Source organism: Tupaia chinensis, unplaced genomic scaffold, assembly GCF_000334495.1.
Source record: "Tupaia chinensis unplaced genomic scaffold, TupChi_1.0 Scaffold144165_1, whole genome shotgun sequence".
Lineage (NCBI taxonomy): Eukaryota > Metazoa > Chordata > Mammalia > Scandentia > Tupaiidae > Tupaia > Tupaia belangeri.
In genome coordinates, this window is record NW_006204021.1 from 85,096 (window position 1) to 90,792 (window position 5,697).

The 5,697-nt window shown below is 37.6% G+C and overlaps 1 non-coding gene across 1 annotated transcript; it reads left to right on the forward strand.

Moving 5' to 3' along the window:
* Positions 1-4,162: 4,162 nt before the first annotated feature.
* LOC114005634 (U6 spliceosomal RNA) lies at positions 4,163-4,266 on the forward strand. The gene has a single exon (XR_003547466.1). It is a non-coding gene; the product is annotated as a U6 spliceosomal RNA (small nuclear RNA).
* The last annotated feature ends 1,431 nt before the right edge of the window (positions 4,267-5,697 follow it).

Sequence of the window (5,697 nt, forward strand, 5' to 3'; positions counted from 1 at the left end):
GAATGCCGATTAATGGAAACAAAACTGCAGATAGATAGGAGGAACTATTTTTCCTGTTGTAAAATACAGTGGGGAGTATGTAGATGGCAACAACTTGCTGTATATCTCAAAGTAACTAAAGGGAGGATTGTGAAGGTTCCCAGCATCAGTAAGGACAAATGATTCAGATTATGTGTATACACATTATCCTTATTTAATTATTACACATTGTGTTCTTGTACAGAAAAATGAAAATGTACCCTTACAAATATGTACAATTTTTATGTTAATAAAGATATTTAAATTTGGGGGGGCCAGCAGATGGTGTAGTGGTTACATTGCTGGACTCCCACATGGTTGACCATGGTTTGAGTCTTGGACTTAGTGTCTTGAAACTCACACTGGGCATGTGGGCGTGCATGCCCAAGATCCCAGGAGGAGAATGGAGGAGAAGGGGTTGCAGTGTGGCCATCCCCCTGGGGGATGCCCTAAGGCAAAAATCTCTTTAAAATTTTTAAAAATTTATAAATCAACTCACAATGATATGGTGACCAAGATACTTGTAAATGAGCAAGAGTTTAAGTATACTATTGTTTGTAATAGAAACTATGGTAAAGTAAGTAAATTTTCATCATGAGAGTACCAGTGAAATCAAGTTTGTAGCATGATAAGATGAAACACTGGGTCCATATAAAAATATTGAAATTGTATTACAAAGTAATTTAAAATGTTATCATGGAAATGTATTTACGCAGAAATATGGTCATAGTAAGGGCAAAGGTGATTATATGGATAATAAATGTCCTAAACTCATTTTATTTCTCCAGTTTTATTTCAAGAGGTCTCAAAGCATACAAACTAAGAAAATCTTGTTCCTTTCACATATATCTTTCTCTTCAGCATATTAAGAGGCTCAACTTTTTGCCTTGAAGCCATCAGTAATCCAACACAGTTGGAATGTCTCTGTTTCTATCCAGACTTGCATTAAGCTCCTTCTGGTGGGCTTGAGCCATAGCCCCTCCTTTTCCTGCTCTGAGATGTTCAAGCTGTAGTACAGGCTTCTGTCAATAGGTGGCACCAACATACTATTATTATCAAACTTCTCAACAAAGACGTGTATGCAAGGGGTAAATACAATAACCTCCATTAAAATTCAGTTTATGGGGGCCAGCAGGTGGCACAGTGGTTAAGGCACTGGACCCCACTTAGCTCACTCCACAATTAGTCCCGGACCCAGCGGGCATGATAATCACATCGGGTGTATGTACATGTGTGCCAAAAATCCCTAGAGGAGAATGGAGAAGGGATTGCAGCTTGGCCATCTACCCCTAAGGGTGACATGACTTCACATTTTCCTTCTCTCTATCTCTATCTCTCTCTGGTGAGAACATGTATCCTATGGGGAAAAAAAAACAAACCTAAAACCAAAACAAAAACTCAAACCCCAAAATATACAGCCAACTGATTTTTGACAAAAGGTACCAGTCAATCCAATGGGAAAAGGAAAAACGTCTTTGGCAAATGGTACTGGAAAAACTGGGTATCAACGTGTAGGAAGATGAATCTGAACCCCTATCTGTCACCATTAACAAAAATCAACTCAAAGTCTATCAAAGATCTAAACCTAAGATCTCAAACTATACAATTACTGGTGGAAAACACGGGAAACTCTGAGAGACACTGGGGTAGGCAAAGACTTCTCTTTTTCTTTTTCTTTCTTTCTTCCTTTCTTTTTTTCTTTTATTTTTGTTTATTTTTTTAGTTCATATACCAGGCATCTGTTATTAGGTGTGAATTCTCAACTGGGATATGAAAGAACTCAGCAAGTTTCTTTGGAGGGGTGCTAAGTCAAGGAGATGAAGATCTGGTTCAGTGTGTGCTCTCCATGCTGGCCCTCTTTAGTGGTACTTGCGTCACCATTCATGTTTGAGTTCCTTGTAAGAAAGGCAGTAGCTGAAGAACACATAAGCAGCCAGCACCATAGAAACCTCAGCAACACCCCTTTTCTTCATGTTGATGTACCTGTTGTAATACTAGTAGTAACCTCTCTGAAATGCTCCAGCAATGCCTTTAGGGGTAAAATCCCGCATCAATATCTAGCTTGCCAGCTCCCCAAGTTTGACATCCATGAGTTTTTTCTACTTCCCTGGTACAACTAACACCATCTTGGAGTCCTGGTGTCTGCCCAGCAAAGACTTCTTAAATAAGACCACCAAAGCACAGGCAATAATCCCCAAAATGGACAAGTGGAATTATATCATATTAAGAAGTTTCTTCATGGTAAAAGACACAGTAATTAGTGTGAATCAACAACTCTCAGAATGGGAAAAGATTTTTGTAAACTATGCCTCAGATAAGGGACTGAATCAGAATTCACAAGGTATTCAAGTGGCTTATCTAAAAAAAAAAATTGATTAACCCAATTAAGTGATGGCAAAAGGAGTTGAATAAACAACTCTCCAGACATATGAACAGCCAAAAAGCATATGAAAAAAAATGCACAACATCCTTCATCAGAAGGGAGACAGATCAAAACCACAATGAAATACCATCTAACCTCATTCAGAATGGAGAAGATTAAAAAATAACTAAATAAATAATAAATGCTGGCAGGGATGTGGTGAAAGGGGAACCCTCTTACACTGCTGGTAGGAGTATAAATGGGCCCAGCCACTGTGGAGAACAATATGGAGGTTCTTCAAAGACCTACAAATAGAACTACCATATGACCCAACAGTTCCACTCCTGGATATCTACCCAAAGAACAGGAGAACACTCAGTCAAAAAAGTGCTTGCACATCTATGTTTATTGCAGCATTATTCACAATTGCTAAGACATGGAACCAACCCAAATGTTCATGAATAGATGAATGGATTGGAAAAGTGTGGCACATATACTCTACGGAATACTACTCTGCCATAAAAGAAACAAGACCCTGGCATTTGATAGAAAGTGGACAAAAATGGAAGATTTACTGCTAAGTGAATCAAGCCAGGCTATGAAAGAGAAATATTGTATGCCTCCATTTAACATATACCAACTCTCCACACTCTATGGTGGAAACTGAGAAATTAGAGGACATATAAGCATTGAAAATGGTTATAGATACTGGAGATAATATGGAAAGAGAGTGGGAGGAAGGGGAGAATGTAAGGAAAGAAATTAAGGAGGAAAATAGAGAGGCAAGACATTTATGGGACACGTCAATGATCCTAACCACCCCCCAAATGAAACAAATCATGAAATAAAGAACAAATTAGTTTCATCACCCAAAAACACAAACAAAAAAAACCACAAAAATTCAGTTTATGAATCTTTAGAATAATTTTAATTGTTGCTAAAAATAAAAGGAAAAAAGAAAGAAAAAGAAAGAAAAAGAAAGCCTGATAGACACATAAGACCAAAAACATGTACCATTTTTATTCTTCTTTATCCCAATCCACATGAGGTGCTCCAGTGATGAAGCACTGGATTGCACTATGACCTCCTTGAGTGATACAAAGCTTGATTCCTCTCTCACTTTTTGTTTCCTTTTTTTAAAAAGAATTATCTATTTAATTTTAGTCATTCATTCATTTATTTTCATTTGACTGGAGAGAAAGAGAGAGAGAGAGGAAAAGTGAGAAAGCAAGCCACCAGGTACAGGACATGAACCATGGTTGGCCATGTGGGAATGTCCAGCACCTTAACCACTACACCACCTGCTCGTCCTTTTTTGTTTCTTTTTAAAATGCAAATGTGAGTGTGTGACCTTCAGTGTGTTTGCATATGTTAACTTAAAATGAATTTAAGAACAGTTTTTTGAAAATTTTCTATTAAAATAAATGACTTAAAATTTTTTTAAAAATCACAAAACATGTAGTCCAGGTATGCAAATGATAAAACACCAGGTAGCTCTAACTTGCCTTGGCAATTAGAGCTACCTTGTGTCAGCTGGTTTGCTGACATAGGGTAGCACAGGGTAGGCAGAAGATAACTGAGAAAGGATGAGGGCAATGGAGTGGGGCCTGGGAAGCTATGTCCATAGTACCCTGAAAGGAGGTGACTGAGAGTGGGTGAGAAAAGGTCTCGACAGCCTACACAGGGTTATAATAAAACGAGGGTGAATATCCTGCTCTCTGGAAAGATCCTGTCTACAGTGCGGACACCTCAACCTACACTGATGAAGAAAAAGATTAATTAGTGCCTGCTTCAGCAGCACATATACTAAAATTGGAATAATACAAAGATTAGCATGGCCCCTGTGCAAGTATGATACACAAATTTGTGAAGCATTCCATATTAAAAAAAAAAAGATTAATTAAAAGAATGTGACTAGCCAGCAGGTGGTATGGTGGTTAAAGTGGCTGGATCCCACCTGGCCAAGTGCATGGTTCAAGTCTTCAATTTGGTGCCTTGAAAATCACACCATGTGCATGTGGGTGCATGCCCAAAATTCTGAAAAGAGAATGGAGGAGAAAAGATTGTGGTTTGGGGGATGATTTCTCACTTTACTGCTCTCTCTCTTGTCTGTCTCTCTCTAGTGAAGGCATGCACCCTATAGAAAAACTTTAAAAATAAAAAAAAGAATGTGATATAAATTTAGAGCCATGGTAAGTGTAATTGCTTTAATATAAATGACTTAAAATTTAAAAAACAATCACAAAACATGTAGTCCAGGTGTGCAATTTTCAAGCAGAATTGGTGCCATATTAAACAAACCACTTTAACATTACTTTTTACAAGATTTATTCCTTTTTATTAAAAAAGCAAAAATAAAATGGGAATTCATCTCATTTGCATATATTTTTATGTGAATTCTCTGCTAAAATTATTTGCAAATCTCTTTATTAGTTTGTTTTACAAAGAATGGATACTAACCCAATATCTCAAGTGCAATTTGCAATTATTCTTGCCAGAGATCACACAATCCTTAGTATTTTTTGTACTGAGAATTTGTTCCTCAATTTCAGTAATATTGAGACTTATAATAACAACTCCTAGAGAGATCAGATCATTCAAAGCCTAGGAGGAAGACATTTAAAATGGAAAAAACCTTTAGAATAATTCAGAATCAAGTGTTGAGGAGATGAAAAAGTGATTCCCTGATTTATTTAAATTCCCCTAAAGTCAGTACCCTGATCTGTAAAGTGCTAATAATTATGGGACACTCAATATCCGTTAGTATTAAAGGAGATGAAATATAAAGTACATTGACTTAAAGTATTTTGTACATATTCCCTTTCTTTCCCAAGGTCAACATCTGAGATTCTGCCTGATCCTACTCACCCCTTCAGGGATCGACCATCTCATGTGGCCCTACACTCACTCAGGTCTCTTGGAATAAAGGGTGAGATTTCAAACTCCTCTGTCATCTTCATCACTAAGAGGGATCATTGAGTGAGGACCTGTGTGACCACAATTCAGGGGAAGTCTAATCTAAACATTTCTCAAGCCCTGACGTCTCATCTTCTAAAAGGGAGGCTGTTCAGTGTCCTCTAGAAAAGGCAAAAAATGAAACTTTATTCCAATTGTGTCTTTTACCTAAAGATGTGACTTAGATCTGTAAGCCTGAGTTTGTTAATCTGTGAGATGGAACTAACCATACCATCTTTACAGAGCTGCCCTGAGGGACAAATGAGAAAACTTGCCCAGATAATGTCTTGTACTTGGACTTTAATGACCTTTTAAGTGTTGAGACACAGCAGTAGGGGATGGCTGAGACTTAAAGGTAGGGA